Source organism: Eucyclogobius newberryi, unplaced genomic scaffold (genome assembly GCF_026437365.1).
Source record: "Eucyclogobius newberryi isolate DKJ021-1_F unplaced genomic scaffold, fEucNew1.0.hap1 SCAF_5, whole genome shotgun sequence".
Taxonomy (NCBI): domain Eukaryota; kingdom Metazoa; phylum Chordata; class Actinopteri; order Gobiiformes; family Gobiidae; genus Eucyclogobius; species Eucyclogobius newberryi.
The window spans coordinates 15,265,080-15,276,993 of NW_027316167.1; positions in this window are offsets into that span (position 1 = coordinate 15,265,080).

Consider the following 11,914-nt stretch of genomic DNA (forward strand, 5'->3'; position numbering starts at 1 on the left):
TTGCAGCTTTGGCCTTTTAGCTTGGCTCTATTAAGCCTCACATTTTGACACTGTTAACATCATCTCATTTCGCGGTGCAGACTGACAGCTCCCTTGAATCACACCTCCTTCATTCACTCCTTGCACGGTACAAAGGGAGTTACAATAACCCAATACTAAAAATGTCAGCACATCCATTTAACTGTATTGGATATAACGCCGATGGCTAAGGAGACTTTTATGGCTTCTTCCTTAAATATCTTACAGTTAGATTACGCTGCCTGAATTGTAGTGTACATTACAAACTTGTGCAACTATAAAAGTACAAACGCAATGAGCGGCACACTCTATATAGCCCACAATTCAATTTTTACATCTTTGTCTGGGAAATCTACTCATTTAATAGGCCCATGTTTTCTCGGTTAGATGTGCAATTGCCATCTATGTTAGCTCCTTGTCGCATAAAGACCAGATTTTGTTTGAATTTAAGGTAATATATTGAGCCATGACCCTATTATTGTTAAAAATATATGTGATTCACAGCTTTTTGGGGGTTCATTCTCTTATGCTGTATATTCAGAATGGGATTTTTTGCTAGTTCTGTCTTCTATCGAAGACTATAACTGCCAATTGCAATAGTTTTATGTGTATCAGTGCTTCACAACTACTATGTTCAATATTGTTTCTTTATGCACTAAGCCACAAAATATCCCATTTTGCTGTTTGTCCAGTATTATATTATTAGTCTTGACATTCCCCGTGACCCAGTGGACATTGTGAATTGTCATACATAAGCCTCTTAGAGAGAGAAAAAAGTCTGGTCTCATCCAATTTTGCCAACATATTAAACATTTTGCTGAGCTGAAGACACAACTCAAATTTCCTGCATGCCCTGAAATGAATTATATTGTGGATTATCGCATGATTATGGATCTTTCCGAAGCTTGAGAGAGACTGAAAATTGAGTGCTGAATATTTCATAATGCGCAGCGCCATCTTTGTTGAGGAAATTATTTAGGGATAGAATTTCCTTTCGCAGAATGGATAAAGGTTCATGGCGAGGCAGTGCAGAGCAGTAATAGGAAACCTCCAGTGATTCAAAAAAAGACATGTCTCGTCCCTAAGTGCGCACTCATCCATCTCCGCTCAGACACCTCCGACCATCAGCTGCCATTAAAACCTATCAGGGCCGTCCATAAAGCTTCTATGTGCTGCAGATAAATGGTACGAACAAAGTGATTAATGTCCACTTTATGTTGTTGTCTCCAGATGAGCCACATCACCTCCACATAAACGAGGAAGAGCAGGGTTACAATTAAACGCACAGCCCTATTGCGCCTATTTTTTAATGTTTATATTACTATTCTATTCACTAAAGAGTCTTTCATTGTGCGATTGAGCTTCTGTGACCAAGTTATCTTGCTCATTAGGGTGTGTAATACTGACAAAATGAACATCTCAGTATTTTTTGTGAGGTTCTTAATGAGGATGTTCAGACACTATTATTTAAATCCTACAAAAATGTATTAAACCATGTATTTTAAACATTTTCTTGTAGGTTTATTTATCAGACAAATGCTTAATGTCTGTAAAAAGTGCTGAATTATCACCATAAACACTTATTTGAAGGTTTACAATGCAACTTTTTGTTTTTATTTTCAATTGGCTCTTTTTGTAGCATGTTTCCCCACTAACTAAAATGTTTGCATGTCTTCAAAACAACATTCACGATATTATCTAAACTGTCCACCCCTTGTTCACACTTTGGGAAACATTGGGACTAAACCTGGACAAGACCAGGACTATACAGGACCAAAGCAAGTCTACATCAGGACTCAAACTAGGCTCAAACTAGAACCAAACCTCAGAACTCCAAAGCTCAGATAGAAATGTATTATTTGTAGCTCTGATCACTAAATGTAGTTTATGTTTTGTTCCGTTATTGCCAAAAACAATCAAGTCAATAGGATTTTCTTGATAATATCTTTAGCTCATAATGTTTTCGTGGAAAAAGATCAACTTTTTTGCCAATATTTTACATATATACATTTTATACCTGCCCAATAATGCAGAATTGTATATTTGAACACCCAACACTTGTGTTATGTCACTGTTTATCATGTCTCCTGTCATCAAGACAAATACAGTTAGGGGTCAGATAAGGACTGTATTACGTGTCTCTTGAATTGAAGTAAATGAAGCTAAGACACACTATAAACTGTGCATGAATTCTGAATAGATCTTGCTCTTGTACATTGCCAACACTGGGATCTAGAGAACCATTTTGTCAGCTGTAGAAATCATATGGAGAAATGCCAGTTTTGAAAAATGCCATCTTTAAAAGGCAAATCTAAATGTCAGCGAGACAGATACTTTACACATAGAGAGCGCTGCCTTCTGGGCGTCACACCAAAGACTACGTGGGAATAATATTGTCCCCAGTTGAAATGTACTGCAATTACCAAGCATCGAGCATACTAAGAAATGCAGTTTCATTGCCGCAGGTCTACTACAGTCATTGGGTTCAGACATTAGTCACAAAGCACAGCACAACACTTTACAGTTAGTAGAAAATATACAGAGTAGGACTAAATCATTGCCGTTCCAAATATCTATTACTCTTTTATAAAACTGTAGGTTGGGGCCACGTTGGCTTTCTATGTTTGACTTCTATAGGAGTCTAAGAAGTCATTATTAAAGGGGAACTATGTAAGTTTTTAGGTGGAGACTCCATAGAGAAGTTAATGCCTGCAGTGTTCCTCAAAATGGCATAAAACTTGGAAAAGTGTTACTGTTGCTGCGTCTATGGATGCATAATAGCTTTCATTTCTTTATTAAATGTAAATTCAATGGTAAGTTCATTATCTACATGTGCAGTATGTGTGACGGGTGAGACTTGAACTCATGAATTGAAACAAGTTATCGAAAATCATATAATTGATCATTTTTGTCTGTAATAAAAACTTGATTTAAACTAAACACAATTGCTTGTAGTGCAGATTGTTGAAATAAGGGGGTAAAGTGATATTTCTGCTATTTTGCTATTTGCTACCACAACTATTAAAGGCACTTTGTCTATATTGCCCATCGAGCTGAGAGGCAAGTGCTAACCACTCTGCCTCAAACCGCACCCTCATCCTTTCAATTGTTTTTTAACTGAATGGTATAGTATGTCTGTATAAGTGACTGGAAATGTATAATAAAATGGTGCCAAAGAAAACATTTCAAACATTCCATCTGGTTTGATAAAGGTGAGACACTCAAAAAGACCTCATCTAAACATAAGATAAGATAACCTTTCTTTGTCCCACAATGGAGAAATTCCAGTGTTGCAAAACAGATTAGGTACAGAAGCAGATAAGGCACAGAAGTATAATAATAATAAAAATATTCTTAGAAAAAAACTCTTATACTCTAACACTCGTATTTACAGCTGTTATATGGACAGAAAATATTGCACCAGGATGATTGACAGTATGTCACAGTATTGCACATGATTATGAAAACTGAATGACACATGTTCAGGGCTAACAGTGTTTGTTGAAGAGACAGCAGGAAGGAAAAACCTGCAAAATATAAATTATTAAGAATCAGAAACGCTGACTATCAAATCATTTAAAATGTGTAAAAGGATTCTCTTTGTCATAATGTTAAGTCATTCACTGCTTTCTTCTTCGCCTTTTGCCTTAGTCATACAAGTATGTCCATTATGTAGTTAAGAAAATGATAAGTTGAATATATTAAAGAGAAATATTGACATAAAGGTTTAGGCGTCCCACATTATCCAAATTTACCTTAATAAAAATTGATAGATTCATCTTTTGTGGATTTATAATTATGATTCTATGTTTCTGTTCTTTTACAGCAACAACGATGAACACAAACAGCAGAAACAAGTGGTCCAAACAGCTGGAATTCAGTTTAACAGGTAAGTACGCTGTTTGACTATATTAAATGTAGAAATATTGACCAGTTCTAACCCAAACCTATCACCTACAAAATTGATAGCTGCATTTTATTGTATATTTTCTTCTTAAATTATTTAAATCACCAATCATTCTTCTATTCTGTTTGTCTTTCAGCCACACAAATGAATAAAAGTGGTCCATACAGTTGTAATTCAGGTTGTCAAGTTGTTTGGGTTAAAAAGAAAAAACACAGACGATGGCGTGGGTCATCTGAGTGGAGACCCTGAACTTGACTGGGGGCCCCTTGAAGCAGGGGGCACCGGGCACCTCTTAACCAGCAGCAGCAGCGGCACCGGGCTCTCCCTTTGGCATGTAAATGAAACGTGAACAAATGTCCCATCACTTCTGTGCCTCCGTGTCCCAAAGTGCTTCACTCTTTTCCTGTGGCCCCCCTTTCATGTGCCGCACCCCCAGCTCCGCCCCGTTCTACTCCTTCACTGCCTGCCACCTTCTTAAATGAGCTCTCCAACTCCACTTCTTTCTCGCAATTCAATTTTACAAGGCCATTATCCCGGGTGTAATGTGGAGGTTAAATATATCGGGGCAGACGTTATGTGAAAATAATTAGCGCTAATGAATAATGCACTTGTTCGGCTGATGAAGGATGGTTGTCACGGTAATGTGGTGCCAGGGAGGGGCCCTTTGACAAATTAAATTAAAATATTTAAACACTGTTATACGATATTACTCGGCTGTTCTTTTTTAGTAACCTTGGTGCTTCGTGCAGCGAGCCAGCTTTCTGCGCGAGATGATGGACAGCTCTTGCCAGCCAATCACGTTGCGGCTAATCAGAGACGCCACTCAAATCGACAGCGTCTGCCTCTTCGCTAAAGTATATGGCCTTATTTATTGTCACTACACTCATTTCAGCTCTTGCAATCTCATTCTCCTTCCATGCCCTGACAGTGAAGGATGTCGGCTCTAAAAGGCCCGGTTTACAGCACCCTCCCAGCCAATTGGCTTTCTCTCCAGTCGATGCTGGTGCTTTGCTGCTGATAAATGGTAAAGCATCAACACCATTTCATTAGACATAATGGTAAGACGGGAGAAAAGTGTCTTTGAATGGGCAACGGTTGTAATGGCTTAACAGCAACAACTTGTATAACTTAAAGTGTTGTATGGACATGCGTTTGGCCTCAACACAAGAAATGAAGAAACTTTATCAATGTACATTTCTGTTTGAATTTTTAATTCAACTTGAATTTATGTTATTTTATGTTTTGAAATGAACTAGTTTGGCTCCATGGACTTTTTTTGAAACTTGAAAAAAAACTTTGGTAAAATTGGTAAGGCTTTAGAATAAAATGCCTTTGTTAGTAACTATGCATTATGCACGAATAAGCACTAGTTATTTGTTTGTAAGCCCTTATAAAGCATTTACTAGCATTCATCCTGAGGTTATTGAAAACCATTTAATAAGAAGCCACAATTTATCAACATGCATTCTTTAATATCTGCTTATTAACATTTGTATGGTGATGCAAGCCATCTACAAACGCTAGTAATTGTCTAAGTGCTTATAAACTAATAACTAACGCTTATTACCGCTCTATGAATAGTTACTCGGGAACCATATTTTAAAGTGTTTCCAGATCATTTATAATTTAATCAACACAACAGAATTATAACATATTCTGTCAGCAGCACACCAAAAAAATCAAATCAAATAGTAACCATGTTTTTGAACATACAACGTTGTTCCTGTCTGTTTTAGCCGGATGCATACATCGTGATTGATTTTGCTACGTGTGACCTTTTTGTCCATGTTTTCATATCTTCTACTTAAATCAATGAATGTACAAAATGTCATGTGAAATCTAGAGGGAAATACTTGACTCTTAGCTGTAAATGTCAAACTATATCTCACACTGTACAAACCATCTTAAGGTTACTGTATGCGCTCCACCCTCTGCATAGGACAATGGACTTGTTTTTATAAAAGAGGATATGATTCTCTCCCAAGGGTCCTCCAACGCTGCGCTGCTCATTTCTGACACGTTTTCTTTATGATCTCATATTTTTCAGATTGTCGCCGTGTAAATTTGACTTGTAAAACAGACCTAATTACAGGCTCGGTGGTATGCGAGCCACACATCAAACGGTAAGTTACTGTAAAAGTCTTATGATCTCTGTCGCCGCCGCAGAAACACTGATTATAACCGGGACATTACAAGGGAATTACAGCGAAACAGTTTATTCTAAATGTGTCATGTGAATGGAGGGAGAGGATGGACGGAGATAAAGTTATATTAATAATACATGGTTTAATTAAGCAGCTGGGAATGCATAGGCCACGATCAAGGCACAGGGAGAGTCAGTGCTGTGGAAGTCCTGGTGCGGCGCTGATCTCAGACTTCCTGTCAGAAGTGGAGTCCCCCACTGCCTCCACTCCACATGGTTTTCTTTTAATATTGCTTCAGTTAGGTGTGATACAAGCCCAAATCTGTGTCTGCCCTAAAGTAAATGAAAAGCCTTGCAGTTGGACTACTCACATACATTTGAACATTTGGACATTTTGAATTACTAAAATGTGTTTTAGTGTGTTTTTTAAAGGAGCACTATGTAACTTTTCTGCCACCTACTAGTCTACTTGAGGATATTATTGCTTTTCTGGAATGTTCCACAACAAAGGATTATAGTTATATATCGCCATAGAGACAAGTGGGTGACTTAAGATACAGGTCAGCTCTGTAAATTGCTAATTAAACATTGGTAATTGAATAAATGTAAGATTGATAATGCCATACAGTGGAACGTTCCAGACGGACTGGCAGAGCAATTTGTGAGTTTCAGCTTCCTGTTATGGCAACATTTTGGTGACTTTTTACCATTCAAATGCTAAGGTTTTTGTTTTAAATTCTTAATCACTATGGCAACGGTCCAAAATTTTCATCATTCTGAAACCCATGGATACCACGGGAAGCACAATGTATATACAAGTAATTAAATAAGTGACGGAAGAAATAATAATGCATTCAAATCACAAAACTAATAAAAACATAAACAATCATTATAAAATGTACCGGTGCTTTAAAAGACAAGCGCGTAGACAAAATCCATTCAGACACATGCACAGCTGTGTCAGAAGAGAGGCCTGTTTCACATCTTCAGGGAGAATGTTACCATTTCAATAGAGAAAAGTTACATAGTGCACAGTCAACACCTAAGCCACATGAGAGTTTTCTTTGTGCCAGTTCTAATCCTGGTTCTATGAGTGGAATGTATAACAGGAAACATAAAACAAACTACTTCACATACTACTTCACACGGGTCACTGTGTAGAAAGCCTATGAGCCCAAAACAAACAAATACAATTATTGACCACGTGTTAGCTCGTATACAGAGGAGGGAATAGAAAACCATAGACAAGAGGTACTAAGACATATAATACATGTGCTAATATTACACCATAGCGACACAATGATGCCCTGTTGCCCACCCTAAATTACAAGAGAATGTGGGTGATTCTTTTCCTCTGTATCTACCTCTGTTTCTACCTGCGTTGCAACAATGAAATTTCCCCATGTGGGACAATAAAGGATTATCTTATCTTATCTTAAACCAACACTGCACTGCTCTTGCCTTGAAGAAGTTGCCAGTTTAAGAGGCCAAATGATGGGGAAAAGTGTAAAATAGACCAAGCTGGGGAGGGCTAGAGCAATGGCCTGGCTTTGTGATTCATGGGCAGTAAATATGCAAAGCCTGATAGCCATAAGGCAATCAGAGCTGCAGCGCCACTCATCTACATGTTGCACACGGGCCGTAATCCATCTGAGGACAGGAGGAATGATCGCAGGAAGCCGAAATAAAAGGCGCCATGTTTATTACCCCTGACAGATCCATAATGCATACAGATGTACGGCGGCACGCTGCAGCCTCTGGCCACTGCAGTCCCACTCAGAGTAGTGTTTTTAACATAATTAAAAAGACGGTCTGATTTAAGCAGCCATTAAGACGAATGAGTGAGGTTCCATGACGTTTTCAGAGAGCAAGAGCTATGAGAGGTGAAGAGGGAAGTATAGATGCAGAAGGGTGTCATACTGCAATGACACATTAAGCTTGTGTGTAAGTGTTTTTGATATTAAATATTATAATGTCACAAAAGTTTGACAAATTAGTAGATTTGCAAAACAAATTGGTTTTATTTATTCAACCTTCTCTTTTCAATTACAATATCGTACAGTAATCTTGTAAACATTGTTTTTCTTAAACCAATCATAATCATTCTGATTTTAATAGATTTTTGGAGTTGGATAATTAGTCCCTGAACCAAGAAACAATGAGTAGGTTTTATTGAATGTTTTTGTTGGACTTAACTACCTCCACATAGCAGCATGATAATCATACATTGGTGCCTTTATACTAAGCTATAATTTAATTAATTCTACATTATCAGTGGCGATGTGATGCACAAGTCAGTTTTGTAACTCAATATAGTTTGACAGCAGTTTTCAGAAAGTAGAGATAGACAAGGTTACATAAGGAAGGGCATCAAGTATAAAGAATAAAAACTGTTGGTATTGTGTTTCTTAGATGAAAATAATTGGTAGCACGTAAGTTCCCTTAGTAAATAATTTATAATACATTAATATGATGCATTTTTTGGTTTATAAGGCATTTAGTAGTTTAATAATCGTACTAATATTCTTACAAACAATTTGTACATGGTTTATTAACAGTGTACATCCATAACAGTTGTTATAGTCTTACTTTGTCATTTTGGGGATTTAACCATGTGAAAGTATATAATGGTAATAAAACATGCTTTGATCTCTCCCTGTGTGTGTTTACTTCTGTTCATTTCAGCGACTCACATAAACAAACAAACACCTTGTTGCCCGTGTCTTCACACAGAGCACATTAACACCAGGATCCCACCGCTGCACCACCAACTAATAAATTGTGTTGAACATTGATAAACTAATGCAATTACCTGCAGGGCCAGCGAGTCAGCTAATTTAAAGATACTAGGTTGGTTCATGGGGTGGGAGGCACCCGATGGCTCCCATGGGTGAAAGATGGCGCCTTTATTACATCTGAGAGGTCAGCCTGGTAGCATTGTATTAGGATTGATCTTTTGATCCCTGCCTCCAACACAACACTGTACCAGCTCTGGATATGAAGGAGAAAACGGCTTATCTGGCACAAAGGGTTTTAACTCTGCCAGCCTAATTGAGCACCACCCATCTCCTCCACACAGCAGAAACAGGAACCCAGAGGCTCGTAACAAGCCAGCCGTGACTTATTCACATAATAAAGCAAGCAGATATCTAAATGAGCCATTGAGCCAGCCGGGGGGAGGGAGACCATTAGCCGCCGGACGCTCGGTACATATTTGTATATCCACAATTGTCCCATCATTTGCATAGATGTGGCTGGCTGTAGAAATGTTTGCTGGTGTTTCTCCCCCAGGGGCCCGGTGACAACAAAACCACTCGGACTGGTCTGAGGACTCACACTCAAGTCACAGACAGATAAATCTGAGAAAATAAAAGAATACATTTATATAAAAGAAGGTGGTGACACTGCGAGCAAATAACGAATAATACAGTATGTCACTATTAGTGTATATTTCAAGTAGCTTCTATAATGTAGCCACAATAAAACAAGCTCAATAGGCATGGAGTATTTTGGACGGTTTTTGTTGTTTTGTGTTAGGTTAAATAACACTTTGACCTATATTATACATTTGTCATGGAAAGTTGGCAATTGGATTAGTTATGTTTCTGTTTATTCAGCCTACTTTTTCCAAGAGACTCATAGGCTGAACCGGACAAATATACATGGATAGGCTCTAATAGTGTCTCACCAATATCTCTTACCCCCGCCTCTGGCCCAAAGTAGTAGTCTTACTTTGGGAGATTTATCATGCTACCCAGCACTTCTTTTGAGGCTGAACTGATTTCCAAAATACATTTCAGAGCTGTGTTTGACCTGACACAGTCTCTTGTAACCAAATGTCTTATAGGCTATAACAACAAAGATAAACTAAACTAAATCAGAAGGTCTAGAGCAAGTTGTCCAGTTGAAACAAAAATACAGATTTGTCACTAATCAGAGAGGTCTGAGCATAGAGGTCAAAGTTCAGCCCTTAATTTGACCCCTGACACATAATTAAATCGCCATCTTTAACCTCAGTTACGAGCCGTCACAGCGCATTGGATTACAAGCAGCAAATCACTGTAGTAATCAATGGGCGAGAGCGGACACACGGACACAGGGGCCCGGGGCCAGCAGTGTGGCCGAGCACAGATTATGTTTAATGAAGTTGAACTGTACGGGGATCATGTTAGCGCGCGGCTAATTTAATTCTGAATGATGTGTAACTATAACACAGTGTTCTGAAGGGGACCGATGAGGCCTCACCGCGTGCATATGCTATTGTAACGTGTCACTGTCACATCATGATTAGTATAGCCTTTATAAAGCATGAACAATGACAATTCATGATGAATAAATAGTTTATTATGGCTTGGTAACTACTTATCAAGTCATAAATATGCCAGAATCACTAATAAATTATTTGTTCTTTATGAATTAGTCGTAAGTCTTTGTTCGGTCTGTAGGCTAATTAATATGACATTATTATAACACTATTGAGCCCAGTCCTGAACTAGTCCAGGTTTAAATTCCTGATTAGTCTTGAGTGTGAACACACCCTCTGGCTCTCTGGAATATGGTATAAGGTGGGTCAAGTAAGCTTTACATTATATTTAGAGTATAGGAAAAACATTTATCACTGTACATTCAAGGGAGTAAGAGGATTACTGAAATAACAAAAAAGGAAAGATGTAGAAGAACATAACGATGCAGTTGAGTGAAAACTGGTTTTGCTGTTCAACCACTGTTCAACCAATGCTCTTCTCTCTGTGTTTTTGATTTACTGAGGTTAAGAACATTAAGCTATTCATGGGTTTCAGCCTCCCATTTTTTTAAGGACTTTTCAGAAGATACAATATTTTGTTTTGAATTGCTATAGCAACTGCTAGAGTTTCAACTCTCTGAATCCCAGGGGCTGCCTCTAACCGAGTAGCAAAAAAACATTTCATTGATTTTTAGGTAAGTCACTTGAAAGCTTAATTTACCGTTACATGCTCTTCTCCATAGAGATCTGATTACTTTGTCAGGAATGTTCCACAGCATTGCATTAAAGTCATCATTCCATTACATGTCAGAACCACTAAGGAAACATGCAGTGAACTGTGAGGGGACTTGCTTCTCCTCAGATCTGAGCTGTAATTTGGCTTTGACACCCGCTTGTCTCCATGGAGATGTTTTGGCATCACACTGTGGAACATTCCAGGTAAGAACCTACATTGTACAGCTTTACAAGTGATACATGTTAAAGAGGATGTTTTGTGCAAGTCATCATTAAATCAGGAATGGTAACGCAGAGGCCCAATTATAATGTCAAAAGTTTATATTTCAGTGTCCAAAGCCTGCAGTATGAAGAAACACACAGTTGATGAATAAGATGTTCTTTAAGTACACTGGTGATGATGGAGAGGATTTGAAATGGCCTCAGTGAAGCCTTGAAGCTCAAATTGCTTTCTTTTACAGTGAACAAAACAGAAATAAATGCATCCCCAAACTCAAATGATTCTGAATGAGTAAATGCTGATTATGATTTAGAAGCTGCTATTGCTTTTGAACGTGCAGGGCTTTCTATGTGTCCGGGGGCCCAGTGTTGTGTTTAAAGGGTTGTTAGGGCATAAATACTAAATTAATCATGCTTTAGCTCAACTTGCTGGGGACTGAAATTTGCTTATGAAGGCCTATGATCACATCAAATATTAATAGCTTTTACACAGAATCGGTATTGTACCAACAGGACACAGGCAACACAGAACAGTGAGGGAGGGGCTGGTTACAATGTACCATGCACCAAAATGTGTAAGTAAATGAACAAGTTACTTTGCCACTATAATGTAATGTTACTATTAAGAGCCATTTTGAAGGCATTGTTC